This window comes from Acipenser ruthenus, unplaced genomic scaffold (genome assembly GCF_902713425.1).
Source record: "Acipenser ruthenus unplaced genomic scaffold, fAciRut3.2 maternal haplotype, whole genome shotgun sequence".
Lineage (NCBI taxonomy): Eukaryota > Metazoa > Chordata > Actinopteri > Acipenseriformes > Acipenseridae > Acipenser > Acipenser ruthenus.
The window spans coordinates 1-12,102 of NW_026708098.1; the positions used below are offsets into that span (position 1 = coordinate 1).

General features: G+C 37.0%; 1 long non-coding RNA gene across 1 annotated transcript; it reads right to left on the bottom strand.

Annotated features, from left to right (window-relative positions):
* Positions 1-90: 90 nt before the first annotated feature.
* Positions 91-2,736, bottom strand: LOC131728835 (uncharacterized). The gene is made up of 4 exons (XR_009322839.1): positions 2,371-2,736; positions 1,616-1,744; positions 787-893; positions 91-397 (listed from the first exon to the last, which is right to left on the bottom strand). It is a non-coding gene; the product is annotated as an uncharacterized LOC131728835 (long non-coding RNA).
* Between the last annotated feature and the right edge of the window lie 9,366 nt (positions 2,737-12,102).

Here is a 12,102-nt window from a genome sequence, read left to right on the forward strand (position 1 = left end):
CCAATCTTGGTCCTGGAGGCCTGTAGTCCTGCAGGTCTCCAACACCGACCAAAACCTTCAGAACTGGGAAGAGTAGTTCAATTGGTCCAATTAACACAATTAGTTAAATCAGGGAGCATTTCAATGCATACATGTTTTTCTGCTTGTTTAATACTTCACCTATAGTGAATACAGCCTTACACAAGTCCAAATCCACTATCCGTAGTGCAAACAGCAGATTTGAGGTCAGTGGAAAAATGTGAATATTCTGTGTAATGCCCAGGTAGCTTGATAGTTTCCATACATGTAGCCGCTGTAGACATCTTTATGTCACTGGTCACCTCCACATTAAGATGTTGCGGTTAAATTGCCCATCCTATCCAGAATTTTAGGAGGTCACTCAGCTCTGCAGATGAGGCTAAAGAAAAAGAACAAACACCATTCATATAGTCTACCAATACTACAGATTAGTTGTTTTTTTCCTGAAAAACAAAGAAAGCATTAAAATGTGTTTAATGTTGGTCAATATGTATGTAATGTTCTATTTGTTATCAGATCCCAAATGCCAAACAAGCTACTAACTACTAAATGAAAAATATAAATGCCTTCCATGGATCCCAGATGGCTTTATCCATGGATTCCCAGAGGTTTCATGTCCTCTATTAGTATATATTTAAAAAAATAAATATCTCCCGAGTGCTAAAGGATTACACCAACATCACATTAAACAAGCATCCTAATGACAGTTCCAGTGATTTCCTCTTGGGAGAGGCACAGCATCTACCAATGGACAATAATAACACTTACCATTTTCAATGAATTGTCGAAAAAAGCTAGCAACACGACACTTGCTATCGATGCTACACTCAGTCTCATCTTCACTGTCTGAAGTGGAGGATGAAGGTCAGGCAATTCTTTCCAGGATGGTTTAGAAGAAAGATTAAAATATGAGTTGTAAGTCGACACTTCAATGTCTTGGTGGTACATTTTTTAAATTTGAAAGATTTTGCAGAAACTTACTACTTTAACTTTTTGCTATACCTATATATATATATATATATATATATATATATATATATATATATGGTACTGATTTTTTATTTTATTTTCTTAAAGCTTTTTGGAGTTACTCAAATAAGTTTATTTGATGTTAACTTAATGAAGACCAAAAAGGCAGCTAGATGGCTATAGCTATTAACCAAAATGTAAATATGCACACCTTCCACTTATTGTATAGTGGTAATCGAATAAAAGAAAGACATTTCTATGAAAGACATCCCTCCAGCAGTATTACTAGGAACCAGTCTTACAAAAATTGTAAACCATGACAGTGACCACAGACGTAGAAACAATGAATCAATACAAGCAGTCCCTCACAGGAAATTGAATACCTGGTGTAAGAATATCTGGGCAGATCAAGGTGGAAACAGCACAGTTGCAAGATTAGGTCTTTCTTTAATCATTTGAAGAACGCCTGTGTCCCTGAGACCTTTTTTAAGTTGACGGATCTGCACAGTTCTCCAACCAAACACCTAGTTAATATAGCAAGTGTACGCCAAGGTATGATACATAAAGGGAAAAACGTACAGTTGCAATTAAAGACAAGTTGATTATTAAAGACTAAAGATTAACATACTGCATGAAGGAGGATTTTTTCTGCCAGCCATCGTCTGTTTTCTTGAGTGACAGGTGGAAGATCCCAGTTCAAAATAATGTCAGACATTTTGTCCTTATCTTCCTGTGTAAGCTCCTTTTGGCTGTCCAGCTGTGAAATAGAATATTTCTGTGAATATGTTATAATAAATTAATTAAAAAAAGCAACTATAAATATTAAGTTTAATAATATGGTGGTTTTAGAATTATAATTGTATGTTGACTGTATTATTTTAGCCTTATGTTTACTTTCCCAACAGGAGGCGCTTGCATTTCAGCAGAGAAACATGCATACACATGGGTAAGATTGTACAAGTGTTAGGGCAACAATAAATTAGAGTACCTGAATGCTGATCACTCCTACAGCAGGCAAGGGGCACCTTACGGCCTAACATTTTTCAGGTATCAAGGCATTCTACACAAATCAAGTAATGATCGTAATGAAAGTAATTCCGTATTGAAATGGTCTCTATTAAATTTGCTAGTTAAACTAAATTATAACATTCGAGTAACATAACTTGGCAAGTATTTTAGGGTATATACTGTATACCTTACACACAGAAATAAATGTTCTTTATATTCTTTAATTTCATATTAATTTATTTTTTAACTGACACCCTTACCCAGGTGAACTTGCAGTTGTCACAAAATACATACCTTTTTAAGAATCATAGTACAGTGAGAACAAGTACAATATACAACAACTCCAGTCCTAGTAAGTGCAAATATTATTCTTACCATTTCCACTACTTCACGTACATCCATATCAAGGCAGTCTTGTGCAGAGGAGCACATTCTTCCTCACCGCCAGTTAATATGCACACCACAGCTGGACTCAATCCTGTTAGCGGTGGACCCACATGCAGAAAGCAATGATCAGTCATGTGGCCCACTGCTTGGAAAATGGCACTCTCCACAAGGAATCTGGACATTACACAAAATGGATGGGAAAAAAGCATACCTTCAAGATATACTGATAAGGGGCTTGCCCATTGTACATTTGGCCTTTTGTAGAAAGCCAAGATGGCCCTTTCACGGTCTTCCGGACTCTGTCTCAAATCCACTCGAATATACAACCAGCTCTCATTTTCACTGTTATGAAGTAACAGCCTTCTGTATAGATTAGCAGCTCTGCACAAATCTGGCTCAAGTTTCCACTCTGTAAATATAAAAGTAGGATTAATATTAATTCACAAGTCTCATACTATTGAGGCTCCCAAGTGGCACATCCGGTAAAACGATAAATGACATTAAATGATTATTTTCAAAAAAAATAAAGCGTCCTTATATCGCTTGCATTTTTGGTTCTGCACCCATGTGCAACAGTAATACAAGTACTTGTATGAACTTATTTTAATTATAATGATTTAGTAAAGTTAGCCTTGTTGGAAATCTTTCTGTAACCTGTAAATCTGTTGTGCAGAAACTCAAACTAGAGGATGTAAACTCCCAAATTTTACTTATACCTGACTGATTAATCACATACAAAGTACCACTAGTCATAGATAAATATCTTAACATCAGATTAAAGAATTTACATGGAATTTCAAGGTCTACAATTCATTTTAAATCTTTGTTTAATATCCTTTGCATATTGGGATGAAGGGTTAATATGGTGTGTAGTTTTTTTTAGAGCTCAACTGTTCTAAGTTGTGAAACTGAGGCTGGACTGTCACGTAATTCTTGAATTAAACTAAAATTACCACAACATAAAAATGCACAAACAGGTATGGTTTCTGGACCCTCAGACCCTGTGCTGCCTTGTCCTGGTACTACAGTTCCTGCAACACTTCCTGTTCTTGTACCCAGGGATCTCATGCGCATGTGAAGGTATGAAGCTGACTGTGGAAGGAGCTACACTGCTTGAGCTTTCAGTCATGCCTTCTTCACTCCATTCTTCTGCTCTCAAAATGCTACTTGTGTCTGGGTTACCAGCTTTCCCTACAATGTCACCTCCACTCTGGTTTTGACTTCTTTGAAAAAAGACAACAAGATAAGTAAATGGAACATTACAAACAACTGTCATTTCAGTTCACAACTATTTACTAATAATTTGAAAAAAAAACGTTATGCATCTTGTGATGGTACACAGTGAAAATAAAACATTGAAGAAATGAAGCACATATTTTTCATAATCTGATATAGTTTTCTTTTGTTCTTAAACTATACAGTTCTGTGCTGCACATTTTTCTTCAGCGTAATATATTCTGTCCCTAAGTCATTTCATAATATGTTACAGCTCTTGAAGTCTTAAAGAAAAAAAGGTTTAAGCATTGTACCACTAACAGGTGTCCAACATAATGAGCTTTTTATGTAACTCACAAGGTGTATCCACTGGACCTAGAAACATAACCGTGAGCATCCCTAGGGTATTCATTATTTTGGAGAAAATAAATTGTGACACAACTACCACAAGTTGTGGGAAATGTTTCTGTTAAAGATTTTTTTCTCCAAAATCAGATTATGTAAAATAATGAAAAGACAAGTTTTATTTGTGTGTGTATTGTTTTTATTCTGTGTATTAATTGCTCATCCTGTTACAGATGGCAGTAAAATAAAGCTATGAAGGAAGTGCTCCTGAGATCAATTATACATCTGGAAGTGAAACACTGTGCTTCTTTGCTGACCTGGCAAAATATTCAAACATTTTAAGTATTGCAGAAAACTACTGGATAAGTTGTCTGCTCTGAGCTGAGGCCGTCCAATTCAATGCTTTTTAAGTGCAGGTGAAAATGATGAGAACTTTGTTCAGTTTTCTCAAACAGATTAACAAACCCTGTAGAGGACAAACAGCTCCACTGTAAATACTTATTTTCAGTACAAAAGAAGGTTCACACTTCTGATTTCTGAAATCTGCAGGGCACTGATTAAACTGGTAGTTCGGAAAACCTGGGGTAATCTAAGGGTTAGTCTAATAACCTGTATTGTTAATTTGACTGAATGGACTTTAAAAAAGAATGTGTTTTTGTTTCAAGAAAAATTGTATAGACAAACTAAGGGTACAGCAATGGGCGCTTGTTTTGCTTCTAATTATGCCAATTTATTTTTGGGCTTTTGGGAGAATGAATATAAATCCTCTATGTTTTAGTGGTGGGGACATTATATTGATGATATTCTTATCTGGTCACGTACAGAAAGTGAACTGTTATTATTTCATGAATATATTAACAGTACTAATAATAATCTCAAATTATGTATTGCATATAGTAATTATCATGTTATTTTTTTGGATCTAGCAATTTCAAAAGATAGTGAAGGTTTATTGCACACTTCTGTGTATAGAAAAAATACTGATAAGAGCTGAGAGTTTTCATCCTAAGTGGTTAAAAATTATAATATTCCTTTTGGTCAGTTTCAACAATTAAGATGCATTGCGATTTAGTACAGAAGCACCAAAATTATGGAGAATTATACAACCAAACTGTTAATTAATAAAGAGTGATCCCCCCATGATAATTATACAACCAAACTGTGAATTAATAAAGAGGTCTACTCTATAGCGGGGCAGGTGAAAACACAGCCCTGGTTGAGGAAAACACGGCTGACTGGCTGTTGTTGTTTTTTAAAACTGCACTGCAGCTAATCCACAGCATGTTTTGGTGGTCATCTTCGAATTGAAAGGGAACCAAAGTCTTAGTATTAAGTAGAAACATATACATAAATTATAATGAATACACAGTGTAGACTTTGCTGTTTAATGAAACAACATCTAGTTTACCAAACAAGCTTTTCTATTTCTAGGAATACTCGTGGTAGTATGCTTTGGAAAATATTATTTATCTGGACCACTGCTTTATTCAGGCAGCACTTAAAATGCTTACCTCTTTCCTAACAGATTCCTTTAATTCCTTTCAGTATGTGAAAAATTATAGTCATCTATGTCATGTTCATAGTCTATTCTCCTGGGCAACAAGGTAACAAATGACTAGAGCTTCGGTCATTGAGAGTTCAATAAGATGGTGTTGTCCTAATACTTCAGACTATTCGGTGCAGAAATCTGTACATTTATCATCCATACCCAAGTGCCTGGCTACTGCCTGCTGTGACACTGACATCTGAGGTCCTCTGTGAGTCATGTATCACACTTACTTAAATGGCCTGTTGTGGATTACAACAACAGTTCACTTTGTTTCTGTATATTGCCCAAAGGCTATTGTACAAAACATTAAAATGTAAATCTCCATTGACTCATTAAGTGCGGTGAAGACCCAGGCTTGGCTTTCACAACCAATCCTGTGGTGGATTGACAACCCAGGGAACAGGGGCACCAGAGAAGGATTAAACTGCAGTCGACCTGAGTGGTACCGTTCAGGTCAGATTCAACAACCAGCAGCCTGTAACATTTTATTAATCAGCTCGCACACCTACATCGATCATGTGAAAAAATCTAGACTGGGTCTTTTTAATTGATCTCTTTTCCTTCACACTAGGAACTTTTTAAACATCATGTTACTTAAGACAGCATGACCTCTTGACCACATTTTTCAGACCATTATGCAGTGTATATTGGTATTCAATCTTTTTTTTATTATTCCATTAAATAACTGTTATATTGACCAGCAAAACCGCAATTGTTCTGTTGTAAAAAAAAAAAAAAAAAAAAAAAAAGAGAACAATGTATTTTATAACTACTGTATAATTAAATATACATTGAATGTAAATGCTTTAACCAGTTTTAAAGAAACAAACTGTAGGGCCCACAAATTACACAAATATAATAAACATCTTGTATCAAGTATGTCAAACTTTGTAAAAATAAAATTTGTGAAAACTTCCTTCTCATGCCATACAGAGTGCTTTGTCTACTGAAGGAAAATCTCCTGCATTTCATTAGCAGCACATAGACAGGCATTACAGTCAACACATTTATGCTGTAAACGGTAATGTATAATATCCTATTGTAATTGTTTTGATGTGTTTATGTGTTTCCAAAAACTTCCTAGACCCATCTAAATAAATGCAGGTATCCTCTTCACCTAATTAAATTGTACCTCTCCAGTTTAATACTTAACATTTGTCAGGGATACTTGCTGCAGCAAGTACAAAACATACCCACAAACTAGTATGATCTGTAGTAGTGTCGCAAGTTGAAACATGCGTTGCTGGATTGAGTTAAAGAAGACAATCTTAAATTATTGTGTATAGATGAAACTGATCTGTTGAGAAGAATGGGGAAAATATAACCCCCAGACCTGTTTAAGAATTGAGTGCAGTCTATGACAGGTTATCCATAAACGGCTAAATCCAAAAGAGGGCATACTACTTTTTAATGATACACTGAATGTTACTTTTATATTTATTAGAATCTTTATTTTGAAGGGAGATATATTTCACAAGCAACTAATAAACCAAACTGTACTAAATTAAATGGAATACTACTGACACCATTTCTTAATTTAGTTTATTAAAATAATGTTGTAATTCTAACCATCATTCAGTTCTAATGGAAATAGCATTTTAGGTCAGATTTAATCATGTCAATATGCATTATATGCATAGCATACAGTGCCTTGCGAAAGTATTCGGCCCCCTTGAACTTTGCGACCTTTTGCCACATTTCAGGCTTCAAACATAAAGATATGAAACTGTAATTTTTTGTGAAGAATCAACAACAAGTGGGACACAATCATGAAGTGGAACGAAATTTATTGGATATTTCAAACTTTTTTAACAAATAAAAAACTGAAAAATTGGGCGTGCAAAATTATTCAGCCCCTTTACTTTCAGTGCAGCAAACTCTCTCCAGAAGTTCAGTGAGGATCTCTGAATGATCCAATGTTGACCTAAATGACTAATGATGATAAATAGAATCCACCTGTGTGTAATCAAGTCTCCGTATAAATGCACCTGCACTGTGATAGTCTCAGAGGTCCGTTTAAAGCGCAGAGAGCATCATGAAGAACAAGGAACACACCAGGCAGGTCCGAGATACTGTTGTGGAGAAGTTTAAAGCCGGATTTGGATACAAAAAGATTTCCCAAGCTTTAAACATCCCAAGGAGCACTGTGCAAGCGATAATATTGAAATGGAAGGAGTATCAGACCACTGCAAATCTACCAAGACCTGGCCGTCCCTCTAAACTTTCAGCTCATACAAGGAGAAGACTGATCAGAGATGCAGCCAAGAGGCCCATGATCACTCTGGATGAACTGCAGAGATCTACAGCTGAGGTGGGAGACTCTGTCCATAGGACAACAATCAGTCGTATACTGCACAAATCTGGCCTTTATGGAAGAGTGGCAAGAAGAAAGCCATTTCTTAAAGATATCCATAAAAAGTGTCGTTTACAGTTTGCCACAAGCCACCTGGGAGACACACCAAACATGTGGAAGAAGGTGCTCTGGTCAGATGAAACCAAAATCGAACTTTTTGGCAACAATGCAAAACGTTATGTTTGGCGTAAAAGCAACACAGCTCATCACCCTGAACACACCATCCCCACTGTCAAACATGGTGGTGGCAGCATCATGGTTTGGGCCTGCTTTTCTTCAGCAGGGACAGGGAAGATGGTTAAAATTGATGGGAAGATGGATGGAGCCAAATACAGGACCATTCTGGAAGAAAACCTGATGGAGTCTGCAAAAGACCTGAGACTGGGACGGAGATTTGTCTTCCAACAAGACAATGATCCAAAACATAAAGCAAAATCTACAATGGAGTGGTTCACAAATAAACATATCCAGGTGTTAGAATGGCCAAGTCAAAGTCCAGACCTGAATCCAATCGAGAATCTGTGGAAAGAACTGAAAACTGCTGTTCACAAATGCTCTCCATCCAACCTCACTGAGCTCGAGCTGTTTTGCAAGGAGGAATGGGCAAAAATTTCAGTCTCTCGATGTGCAAAACTGATAGAGACATACCCCAAGCGACTTACAGCTGTAATCGCAGCAAAAGGTGGCGCTACAAAGTATTAACTTAAGGGGGCTGAATAATTTTGCACGCCCAATTTTTCAGTTTTTTATTTGTTAAAAAAGTTTGAAATATCCAATAAATTTCGTTCCACTTCATGATTGTGTCCCACTTGTTGTTGATTCTTCACAAAAAATTACAGTTTCATATCTTTATGTTTGAAGCCTGAAATGTGGCAAAAGGTCGCAAAGTTCAAGGGGGCCGAATACTTTCGCAAGGCACTGTACATCATGTAGATCAAGGATTTTCTAAATTCTTTTGTCTTGCATGTGTAAGATTTATGTTACTACATTTTTCATCACTGTTAATTATATTTTATGTCTCATTGTGGAATCTTGTGCATTCAGATATTAGACCATTCTTCTGTACAATGAAAAAAGGAAAAGCTGCTTTAATACATTCAATTAAAGATCCAGTATCATAGTTTAAATGTCATAGTGTTATACTTTTTTGTTCAGTTATAAACAATTTGAACTTACCTAAAAAAATTTTTTAAAAGTGCTGTATTTTGCCAATCTCTCATTTTCCATTTTGGAGAGATCCTGTTCTTCTGACTTAATCTCACGTAATCTCCAGCAGAAAGGCCATACAAAACACACACACACAAAATGTACATTTATGGACTACTTCAACACTAGAACTGCCGCGGTTATACTCATACCTACAACAGCTGACGACAGTCATGATCACGGTGCATTTTAACCATCATCAATATTAAAATGAAAGACAAACTATCGGTTAAAACTCAAAGGTTTTATTCACGCGCATCATATCAACATCTGCACAGCCGAAACGCCGTATTTAAATGAACAATTAAACATAAGAGGGTTTATTTTCTAACTTACCACATATAAAGTACTACTTAAAAAAATGAAAAACTAGCCGCCTCGGGGACCTCCTCTCCCTCCCCCCCCCCCCCCCCCCCGGATATTGTTGGGAGGGGGGCAGGTAAGTTTTTACCCCTGCCAGTAGGCCCCTTAGAGGGCCCCGGGGGGAGGTGGACTCGGAGTGGCGCGGTGCTGGCCTGGATGGCTTTGCGCCCTGCTTGAGCTTGGGGCACCTCTTTTTTTGGTGCCCCAGCTCCCTGCAGTGGTACCACCGCACCTCCTCTGAGGAATAAAAAATGACATCATTTATCCCCTAAAAGGGGACCACAAAACTATCCTCCACGATGTCCTTCCCCACCAAGTGGATGGTAGCCTGGCGTCGGAAGGACAATACGTGGCGGAGGGGCTGGTCCTTGCACCCTAGGGGGATGGGGTGGATAGCTGTATTCAGGTCCCCTAGGGCCTGAAGATGGGGTTTCAGGAGGTCATCCTTCAAGAAAGGTGGGACGCTTGAAAGGACGCCCCTGTTGCCCAACCCCTTCATGGGTTATATGGGGATGTACATTCCCTCGACTGTGAGACCCCTCTCAATTGCGGTGTGTGCGGCGTACATCTTGCCGTACATCTTTAGTTGATGGCCCAACCACCTTGGCCCTGGCTTTCACCATGGCTTCAATTGAGAGGGTGTCTCTCAGGAGGCACTTGACCCCGTGCCTCCTTGTAATATTTTTAAAGGGGGCTGTAGCCACCTGTGCCCACTTTTTCAGGGGCTGTGGAGCCTGTCCACTCATTTTTTTATTTATTTTTGTTTTATTTGTTTATTTATTTATTGTTAGTTGTATTTATTTATCGTTGTTTTCATGTTTATTTATTTATTGGTGTTTGTTGATTTGTTAATTTTTATGTTTATTTATTTAATAAATAAACAAAACCAAAACAGACACACAAAAAACGGACACACCCCTACACTGTAAAATATTTCATCAAAAGGTGCACTACTACTTTACACAAAGGAATTTATAAAAATATTTGGAAAATAAAAAGTTTAAACAACTGTTTTTTAAAGTTTTTTGGTTGCTACTGGAGGAGCTCTGAAAAGTGAGACATCTCAGTCGTAGTCGTCGTAGTAGTGTTATCTGTTGCTATTTTTATTATTATATATTGCCTACACTGGGTTAAAATTGATTTTAAAACTGAAGAAGAAAAATGGTGTAGCATAGGACGCAGACATCAATGGCAGAGCCGTCAATGCAAATTCAGTTGCTGCTTAATTGTTATAGTATATTAAAGTGTCCCTTTCGATTAAACTGTTATCACTGCTTTCTGAAGCTTTACAATTTACAAGTAGTTTGTACTGCTGTTTACCTGTCTAACATAAGAAAAATACAGATCATAACATTTGTATTGACAATCTAATCCTATTATATATTCTAATCACAGCATTGATGCATCACCTTGTGATGCATCACTGGGAAGACTGGTAAATGATGACCACAGAGCTCTGAATTGCAAAATGAAAAAGATCGACGTGGAAGGCAAACCACATTTGTGCCTTTCTGCTGTTTGAGACATAGTACCTGAAGAAGAAATAACCTACAATTATGGACATGCTGACTGGCCATGAAGAATTATGGTAAGCCTTCATGACTTTCAAAATTGATATTAAAAAAGGTTTCAGTAGATATCTTTTTCTAGGTATGAAAGGCAAAATTATCCCAGTTGTGTTTAATTTAATACTGATTATCTGTGCATCTGTGCATTAAAAAGCAAGTCTTACCTTAAGTAAAAAGGTCTGCACTGCAGAATATGCCAGTGGTGTAAATAGTAGTAGGGGCACACAGCCGTGGTCTAACTCAAAATAGCTTCCCTTAATTATGTACTTCACTGTGTCTGCTAACCAGTTTGCCGTACAGATGTATTATGTTCATAACTGCTATTGTGAATATTCGGACTTATTTTGTACTCGTATAGGTGGCTGATCAAGCAGCATGTGCTGTGAATGATTCAGAGCCAGCACAACGTGGGTTTAGCAGTAGTTCATCTCAGTTGCACTGTCCCTCGGATGCTATAGTCTACCTCAGCTTCAACACAGGTACAGTAAACCAAGTGGAACAGTCTATATTAGCTACCCTGTCATTTCTACAGAACCTGTGGGTACTGTTAGATTCAATAATCTACTAACACAATCTCCCAATGCAAAAACGTTTGTGTAATGCAGTGATATTCATGGAGAGCTGCATTGTCTTTTGGTTTTCACTCCATCTGAGATCTTAATGACTTAATTGAACCAATTATTGAATTGATTGCTCTAAATTACCACTCTTTCCAGGTCTGTAGCCATTGCAGATTTTAAGTTCCCTATAAAACCTGCAGGACTGTGGCCCTCCAGGAGCTGGAGTGAATATCACAAGTGTAACATGTCCTTACATAGCAACTGAATTAAACTCCTGACTTTTGCATTAAAGGTTGAGGTGAATTATTTGGAATGATTTTAGGTAGTGCAATTTCACTTCAAGGCTTATTTTTAATTTCACAGAAAACAACATTGCATGAGCCATAAATCAGTTATTGACATTCTGTAGTGTATCTTAGAGAGTTTGTAATATTATGTTTTCATTTTAGCCTTTAACATACTTATTGTCTTACTTTGTAACAGTTTAAAAAGTCAAGAGGACTCACTTTATGAAGTACTCCTTATATATATATATATATATATATATATATATATATATAT